Consider the following 9,781-nt stretch of genomic DNA (forward strand, 5'->3'; position numbering starts at 1 on the left):
GGGTCTCTGGCCGGAGGAGCGCATTTTGTTTTAATCCAACTTCAAGGTGAATTGCCGTTCAGTTTTTGCTCATTGACTTGGCTGGCTCATTTAAAGTAAAAAACTAATCACTAAAGTTTCAGATTTAAAAGTACTGGTTTCACTGTCTTTGCTAAACTAGCTTGTAAATGAAATAAAAGAATGAAAAGGGTGGAAATTGCTAAAAGGATAGGTGAAGCAGGAGCAGTGTGAAATGCGTCCTACTCGCTTGAGCAGGAGGAGGAGCAGCTTTGGACAAAGGCGTCTGCAAAATCCCATAACCATAACCATAACCATCATTGTGCTGCTGTGCCCATGGTGTTCCTAGATTATTATGCTGGAATGAGAGTATAGTTCCATGTCAAATCAGCCTAAAAAATAGCCACATTTAATTTTCAGTATTATTACACTTTCTAACTTGAGAGGAGACAAGTTTTAAATAGGAAAATTACTGGAAATCTTAGTCTCTTTTAAACGTGATGCTAGCAGGCGAGATGCTAATGGACTAATTCGATTCAATGATCTATGCTAGGCTGGAGCTAAAAGTGGTATCGCCAGACTCAGAGAAGGGCTGGATGAGCTGGAGAAAGGTAAAAATCAATTGTTTAACTCAAGGGGAGGTGAGGAAAGGAAAATGAGTGTAATTCCCCAAATGGTGGAATATCTGTTTAATAATTAGGCAAAAAATATTTGCTAATTCAATACTATGAGCAGGATCCTGCATGTAAACATGAGTCAGCTCAGTGCTACCACAAAATAGATTTAGCTTACGAACAAGACCCTTTGCTTCTCGCATGACTTTTTGCATTTTTTGATTTTTTGCATTCAAATTGGGGCCCCATTAGCCTGGTCCTACCAGACTCTCATACAAACATTTCATTAAGTACAGAGAGTCTGGCCACTTTCCATTGCCAAGTGTTAACTTCCTTGAAGGTGAGTACTCTGTTTAGGTTTAAAACTATTGGTTCTGCCTAGGGCCAATCTGGATCTGCCATAACCAATCGCCATAACGTTTGGTCGTGATGTATGTCATCCTCAAACTAGTGCATGACCTCAACATCATCGTTCTCAGCCATCCCCCTCTGTTCGCTGATTGGACAGGTAAAATTTGGCCTGAGAAAACCCGCAAATATACCGAAAACCCAGACGACGTACTGAAGTGAAATTAAAATTGAGCGAAAGTACGTAGGAGGGCAGAGCCAGGCTAGGGCCACATGCCTCCAATTTGTGTATTTGTTCCCATAAATGATTCGTGAATTAACATGAAAGGGAAGCTATGGTTCTATGGAAATGATATGTTCATGCCTCTACTGTAGATCTATGGCTCTGTCTGGCAGCCTGAGTTGCATAAGAAAGGGAGCAGTTGGAGTACTTAGACTGCTAAGAAGTCACTAAGTAATACTGACCAAATGTATGGGATTGACAACTGCCGATTTCGGATGAAATTACAGAAAACAATATACAGGTAAACCTCTTGCAATACACATGGTTTACAAGAGTTGCAGACTGAAAACACCACAGTTGTGAGAACCACAAGTCTCTGACTTTTTTTTCCACTTTGCTTACTGTTTGCACAGAATCTTATGGTTCTTATCTAGGTCAAATCTTGGATGTTGATCTGTATGACCTTTAAAACTTACACCAGTGAACTACAGTGATCACGAAAACATCCTTGAAAACATCCTAAAATAAAAACAATGCTTACTTGATAACAGAAAACTTCTTTGTCAATCAGGACAATTGTTCAGGAAGAAGGATAAATAAGTTCAGGAACAATAGTAAGTGAGAGTGTTTCTACTTATCTCAATAAGGGAAATAAATTAAGAGCCTATGTTGAGTACAAGTATGTCTTCTGAAGGCCTAAACAGAGCCCAGCCAAAAACTCCAATAAAATTTTGATCTACTTTGAGGGACAACTATGACCATGCAGGATCATCCAGACTAAATGTGATGATTTTGCTACCTTCTATTCCTATTTATGTACCAGCATGCAAAATTGAGCCTCCTACATGGTTTAGTTCTTGTGCTATGGGCTTGTGAACTTTGACAAAAAAAAGAGGCTGAACAAAATCGACACCCCCCTCCCCTTGTAAAACTGGCTGTATCTTGGAAAGTATTGATCTTACATAAAAGCAATTTTACAGTGTGTCTCCGGGATAACATAGGTACACCTGGTATTTTTTTCCAGAATGTTTTGAGACCTAAGTGCGTGGGCCCTGGTTGAATTGACGTGGAATGACCCTTAAAGTTTTTTTTGGATTTCCTATTAATAAACAGATGCTGAAATATAACATCAAAATAAGATGCTAAAACTATATTGTATGGCAGACCTGGATCAGCAACATAAATTATTATAGAAGACATACATATTTTACAGTATCTGAAGTTAATGCTCTAGTGAATTGGCATCTGTAACTATAGCTTACTTGGATGAGTTTAGGGACATTGTCAATATAGGCCTAAACAGGCCATTCAACTGCTATACATATCAATCTGTACATTCATAATTTCTGGCATTGAATATGAACATATGTTTCTGTATAAATCAAAGTAATAGCATTGCATACATTTGGAGAAAGGAACTATGGATAGTGCTAATGCAATAAACTCACGATCGTCCCATTGCCATTCCGTCCCTGCCAAGTACTGATCCCTGAGGTACACCTGTGGTGAGGTTGTGAGACTTTGGCATCTGTCCTTACTAAGACACACTGAATGAACATCCTTTGGTAGGATGCAAACCAATTAAGAGCTTCCCTAGAAATGTTTAACTCAGATATGTAGAGAGGAGAATGTCATGGTGTCAAAGGCTGCAGATAAGTCAAGTAAAATTTAGCTATGTTCAATACTTCAGTCTCAAATATACTGGGGCAATTTCGGTAGAATGACCGCTCTTGAAACCAGAACGCTTAGAGTCTAATAGGTTGTTCTGAGATAGGAAATCAGAAACTTGCTTGAACACCACTTTCAAGAAGATGGGAGACAGGTTTATAGTTTTTCACACCAGCTGAGTTGAGTGTACTTTTCTTGGGCAAAGTGCAACCATTGTTTTGCTTGCTAAACTCAAAACAGAAATGAAACTAGTTTGAACCTCTCTAGTTTCTGTTACGCTCTTTGCTAAACCACAAGCATTTGCTTAGATTCTCACTGACTCATGACATTTAATGGTCAGCTTTTGTCTGGAACACACAAGGAAGCACCATTTTCTTAAAAACTACCATCACTTGTCCATGTCTCACATCAAAAGTCGCTATGACCAGGAATGCAGGCAGCAGAGGGGTCATTGTAGGTCAGTAGTAACAGAGTAGTGAGACCGCTGCAGAATTATCAGTTTTTAGTCATAAGTATGAGCATTTCTCTAATTCCTAAAATTTGCAGTGGTCTTTTAATTTTGAATATGACCGTATACTCATTCGAATTGTCACTCAGCAACCGTAGGATGACATCAGAAAAATGTGCAGTGATCTCTTAATTTTTTCCACAGCTGTATGCGTGCAATGAATACCAAGATGCAGTATTTCAGACCTTGAATAATGCAAATAAAAGTTAATATTCGTTTTTAAACAAAACAATACTAATGTTTTAACTCTTTTTACTCTTTTAACTCTTAAAACATGTTGTTACTATGTTTTAACTCTTGTTTTTAACCTCTTTTGTGTTTGTTTTGTGATTGTGATGTGTAACTATTTGTTCTGCTATCTTGGCCAGGTCTCTCTTGAAAAAGAGATTTTATATCTCAATGAGACTAACCTGGTTAAATAAAGGTTATAATAATAATAACTAACAAGAGTTCATAAATCAATATTTCATGGAATTATCCTGATTTTCAAACATAGCTTTCAAATGTGTTGGCATAGGCCTATCTTCACCAGGCTTCACTTTCCTGTTAGGTGACTTTATGCCACTCATGGTCCAAAGGTTCACACAGCTCGGCTTTCTTTGAATGCTTGTGACTATCCATCTTCCACACTCCAGAGCTTTTCAATAGGGTAAAAGTCACCATTGCAGGCGAAGGAAGCAAGTTTCCCTCTAGGATAACTTTGTATGTGGCTTGTTTCATGGATCCTTCATAATGACAGGTCAGGTAGATGAATCAATGTGTGGCCGTTTTGTTGTCAAATTTCTTGCCAAATTTCTTGCCAAGCCCAATGTGTTGTATTTATTATATCGGAGAATTCATTCGGAATGGGTCATGCAGGAAACCTACCTATTTTCTTTGTGATTGCCTACATTGTAAGACTACAATCTTAAGGTACTCAGTCATAAGGTAAATCATTGCTGTTTAGCCAGGTGAAGAAACGTTTTAGCTGCTCTTACAATTGTGCATATGTTCCCATCACATGACTATGAACTGACAGGTGTAAAACAAAGACTGTCTCAAATGGCATACTTCTGCACTAACAATATCTAATTTGAGTGTGTGAGGGTGTTCACACTGACAATTCCAACGACACAAAGTGCACTGCTAGTCCTCGAATGGTGCGCTCATAAGTGTGAAACGCTGGACACTTTTCGCCCTCAACGGACGCTATCTTGGCTATATAGCGGAAGGGGAGGTAGCGTTTTCAAACTTGTGATAATCGTGGTTGAGAAAGCTGAAGCAGCAGCAGTGGAACACATGTTACAGAGGTACAAGAAAGTTATAATATAAACTGTTCATGTTTTGACACAGTATGACCAGAATAGAGGATACCAATAAAGTTATATTTAAATGTTGAGATTGCCAGTTCCGTTAAGTGCACAGAGTTAGTGTTGATGAGACGACACTATTCTGTTAAAATTTGTGGACTCCGTCAGTACACAGTGCACATAGGGTGCTGCACAAAAGTGTAGGCCTACTCACGGAAGTACGCCAATTGAGACACAGTCAATGTAGTCTAAATGGCATTAAATTGACTGTTGCAGTTTTATGTTGACCGAGAAATTACTGTTTGATTCATTTTGGTTACTCTTTCAACTTTAGTAAATGTGTTTCTCAGTAGTGTTGAGTAATATTGGTAGGTTGCAACACACAAGTGTTTGCCAAAGAAACTGTTAGTTCTGGTCAGTAGCCTAGTCTGTTGTAATGGATTCTCTTACATTCATACCAGAAGACAATTACAGTCAGCCAGTAGCTTTTTAAGGGGCTGATTACTCAGAGGTTAAAAAAGGGCATGATATCACTATTTGTATAAGTTCTTTGTTACACCCTCTAGCAGCCTGGACACTCTCTCTCCCCGCGGACCTTCCCCACAGCCCTAATAATAACATGGTGATATTTTAGTGTCCCACTCCTCCCTGCTATAAAGACTAGCAGAATATAAGATACAAGCATATCAAATGCTTGCTTGCAGACTATTACAATAGATATTACAATAATTGTAAACATAAAACAGGTTGGGTTTGTATAGTAGTCAGTAATGACCTCACAGTTACAGCACACTAACAGAAGAAGACCAGGGTGAGAGAGAGAGAACTGAAGAGTTGAAAAGGCAACTCTCTTTCTGCTACTGGAAGAAACTGGAATCCATGCATTTCCACAGATTTATTTTTGGAATCTGATCCCTTATCATATCTGTTCATTCTTACTTGTCGCTCGACTTATCGTGACTAAATTCAAGATGGCTGCAAACGCTAAACTTCGTGAAGATACTGTCTGTATAAATCGTGTTGTAAGTAAACTACCAGTGCTTTTTCAAAGTTCTCAATGTCTCGTTTTAAATGTCAGGGCCCTCGTAGCCTCGGCTAACTAGCCAGATTTTGGAGTGCAGGGGACAAGCCGAGATGGGCTATGAGACATACGTTCACACTCGCTATCATGTTTCAACACACTTTAGGTCAATATCACACCGGAATTCTCCTTTAAGACTTTTAATCATCCAATAACATTTTTTGTTGTGGTTCCGTCCTCATATCTTGGTTGTGCCGTCTTCAAGACAAACATGCCCTGTAGAAATGATATTAGAAATATGTCAAATGCTTGGAGAATGATTTTCAGCTGACCCATTAAATGATTCAGGTTAAAATGCCTAATCAGTGTGACGAACGCCCTTTTAATATAATATGTATGACATTAGGATGGAATGCTAATAGCAATATCAAGATGGAAAGCTAGGTATAGATCACAGCATATGTAGGCCTACCTGAGATTAGGACTGTTCATCTTGTCCAGATGGATATTGGTCAGATGGATCCTGGTCAGTTGTGGATGTATTTTTATTCTTTATTGTAGAATAAACTAAGAACGCATCATAACCAAACAAGCATCCAGCACATAATGCAAAGACCTGAAAGGTATTGAATGTGAGTGAGTTTCACCAACAGTACAGTAACTTTTCATAATTTTGTGTCACATCTGATTTTAGTCAAAGTATCTCTGTCTCCACTTGTACCAACTGCCCGCGCCTCACTTACCTCTCCCATTAAAAGCATCATAACTGAGCTCGCAATCAGGATGATGAAACATCTAATGGAGGTGATCAACAGTAAGACTGACCCTGTGACAACTCTGAGGAGGTCCTGAAGGGCAAACACCAAAACATACATATGTAGGCCTTTTGAGGGCCTGAACCAGGGACTTGACTTGCATGAATCAAACTTTTAATTCACACATGGTTGGTTATTTGTTTGTTTGTTTTTGTATCTATTTATTTATATGGTTAGTGAGTAATGCTTTTATTCATTTTATTTATTTTTGAAGAGTGCATATAGTCTGAAAGACTTACACAAAAAAGCCAGTGGACCTCAAAGGAAGTCTTTTCCAATCCCATTGTAAAGACAATTAGCATGAAAATCCCCAACACCATCTCAGCAATGGGTACAATGATGTAGCAACCCAAATTCACGGGAACAGTTTTGCCAATGATGGAAAATAAACAGAGAGCCTGAATATTTAAAAACAAATAATATTTTGTATCAGCATGCCATCATTGTGACAGTTCTGTGCAATGTCAAGAAACAAAGCTGTATGGCTTCGTTGGGAATTAAACTAACAGTGAGTAATCTAACTGTCAATGATTAAGTTGGTTATCCAAGTTAAAATGGAAAAGTTCTCCATAAAGTATGCCCTACTGTTGTTTTTAAAGGCTTTTGGACTTACTATTTCACCTGCCATAGTCATTCCTTTACGTGTCTTCAAGTAATTGATGGTCACATCCACACTCTGTGTTCCTGCTAGCTCTGCCATGTTTTATTAGAGCAACTTTGCTGTCAAAGACTAAACTGAAAAATGACAATAACATCTTCAGAGACACATTTATTTCAAATGGGAGGAAAATGTTTTAACTGATCTCTGTGTGATTGTTAGATTGCTCCACAGGTCATGAACATATGCAGTACACAAGAGGCGCCCTTATGATTAAATGGGAAACCCTTTTATAGGCATCGATTTTAAAGGGACACCAGGCAACGTTTTTGTGTTAATTACTCATCTTCGTAAGTCGGTATATGGTTAAATGACTCATCACAGGGTGAATGAAGACTCTCTCGCCCGCCCCTACTGCCTGTAGGAAGAAAATCCCGCTTGCAAGTTCAGTGAATCGTACCCGCCGACCGAAGCAGTTTCAGTTTACATCCTGCATCCACAGCACAGAGGCAGGCTAACGAAACACTAGCGATTGTTGCAAAGCGTGTGTATAATGGCAGAACCGGCGAAGAAGCAGCGAAAACCCTTGACAGAAGATGCAAAGAAAAGGAAAAGAGCTTCAGACCGAGCGAGGGGGAGTTTCGTAGAGAAAAAGCATCAGGCTTGCCTGGTGTCCCTTTAATCCCCTTGCCTGGAGCTTACTTAAAGTGACCAATCCTTACTTATCTTTGCACAATATATGAGAGGAATATACATACAGAAAATGGAAGTCCTCAATTGAGTGCTGATATGTTTAATGACATCACTAAATACAGATAAATCAAAATTGGGTGTACTCACATATAGCAGTACTCCAACGAATGTAACAGCTGCAGATTCTTTTGCAGACTGATTGTGGAGAGATTTTAATCTTTTGACAAAGAACAGATGAAGCAACATGCCATGTTCAAAGCAGAAGGAAAAGCCGGCCCATTGCAGCTTACATATCCTGTGTCAACACTTCACTCATGTTTTAAGAATGGGAGTTTTTAACGGGCATGGAGACAGCCTGTGTTTAAAACATCTAAAATAGCACATTAGAAATGAAAGACACCTACTTGTCTTTGAACAATTGGATTTCAGGTTATGATTATGCAAATCCCTGTTAATCATGTCAGTTCTAGAATTTTTCCATAAGGACATAAGGGTAGACAATAAAACAACACAATAGAAGAATAGGTATTTATACCCCAATGTCATATTGCGTCTTGACAGAAATATGTTTCTAGAACAACGTTAGTGTAATACAAGTCATTTGGGGCGTGCATCAGCAGTGTCAGAGATGACATTCTCTATATTATAAGTCAGTGTAGCATCAAAATGAGTTTGAAGCCATCTATCTACAGTAGAAGAACTATTCAAATTATAGCAACAATAAACACACATAAGGCACCATCACAGACAATGTAAAGTGGTATGGTTTATATATGGGTGCAAGACAAAATCCACTCTGAGAATGATTATCCAGATGAGTAGATAATGGCATTATTTGCTCGGGGGGCCAAAAGGTAAGTCACACCACAGCTTCCCAAGTTGAACTGTTTGCATCCATGCACTGATTACAGTATATCCGGCACCCAAAGCCCGACCATAGAGCTGCTAATTATACCTCCTGCATCCTTTGAGCATCTGATTCAGTATTCATGTAAAATATTTGTGTTTGGTCTCTAATTGATCCGTGTTATGTGGGCTGAAATATGTGTCATAGTTTTATAGCCCAATTAGTTCCATGTCATCTCTGCTGGGCCTGGATTAATGGTACCCTGGAAATCCAGAGTTCTCGCGAGACACTCTGGCAAAGAGCAATGATGCACGTTACGTTTTTCCCCCTGCATTTCGGGAAACCAGCTAAACTGATGAAGACAGCGCTGCAACGTTGGAGGACAGTACACATTGGTCGTAGTGTTATCCGATTGCGTTGAAGTCCGAAATCATTCAGAGTAAACATGATCTAGTGTTATCCAATTGCGTGCAGTGAGATTTTTAAATGCATGCTTGTTGCCGCCCCTCGAGTTGGGCTATTACATTGCTCTTTGCCAGACCCTTAATCTTTCTACATTATCAGGGTCTGGATTTTCCAGGCTAGATTAATGGGGGTAGAGTGTTAGGGCCTCAAGGGATTGCCTAGTGCCAAATGCATGAATGGGCTATAGGGTATAAAACCAAACACCTGAGAGTGCTCCACCTGCTCCTCTTGTCCTGCTGGCCTACTGCTCTCCTGAGTCTGGGGGTCCTTGGGTCCCCTGCTCTTCTATTCTTTCTCCCTCTTCGTCTCTGTCATTCCTTCCCCTTTTCGTCACTCACTCTCTCATGCTTTCAGGTTTTCCGAGGTTCTTCTGTCTAGATTGTATCTAATCAGTTTATTTATGTATTGATTACAGTGAACACACAGTGAGGTAAAGCACACACTAATCCCTGCGCAGTTAGCTGCCTGCTACAACGGCGCTCAGGGAGAAGTGAGGTCTTACTGGTCGAACCGGCAACCCTCCACTTACAAGTCCGAAGCACTAACCAGTAGGCCACGGCTGCCCCTTAATGAATACTGGGTTCCTAGAAAGTCTTACCCAATCACTTTTATGCAGGAGAAAGTAGGGTTTCTGACATGTTCATAGAATATTAGTTACATGTTGAACTTTTCACATTTCACATTCTTCTCATTTA

General features: G+C 39.5%; 1 long non-coding RNA gene across 1 annotated transcript; it reads right to left on the reverse strand.

Annotated features, from left to right (window-relative positions):
* Positions 1-5,852: 5,852 nt before the first annotated feature.
* LOC121713422 lies at positions 5,853-8,135 on the reverse strand. Its single transcript, XR_006032819.1, has 6 exons — positions 7,922-8,135; positions 7,097-7,218; positions 6,723-6,881; positions 6,412-6,516; positions 6,141-6,284; positions 5,853-5,944 (listed from the first exon to the last, which is right to left on the reverse strand). It is a non-coding gene; the product is annotated as an uncharacterized LOC121713422 (long non-coding RNA).
* Positions 8,136-9,781: the final 1,646 nt, after the last annotated feature.

This window comes from Alosa sapidissima, chromosome 7 (genome assembly GCF_018492685.1).
Source record: "Alosa sapidissima isolate fAloSap1 chromosome 7, fAloSap1.pri, whole genome shotgun sequence".
NCBI classification, from domain to species: domain Eukaryota; kingdom Metazoa; phylum Chordata; class Actinopteri; order Clupeiformes; family Clupeidae; genus Alosa; species Alosa sapidissima.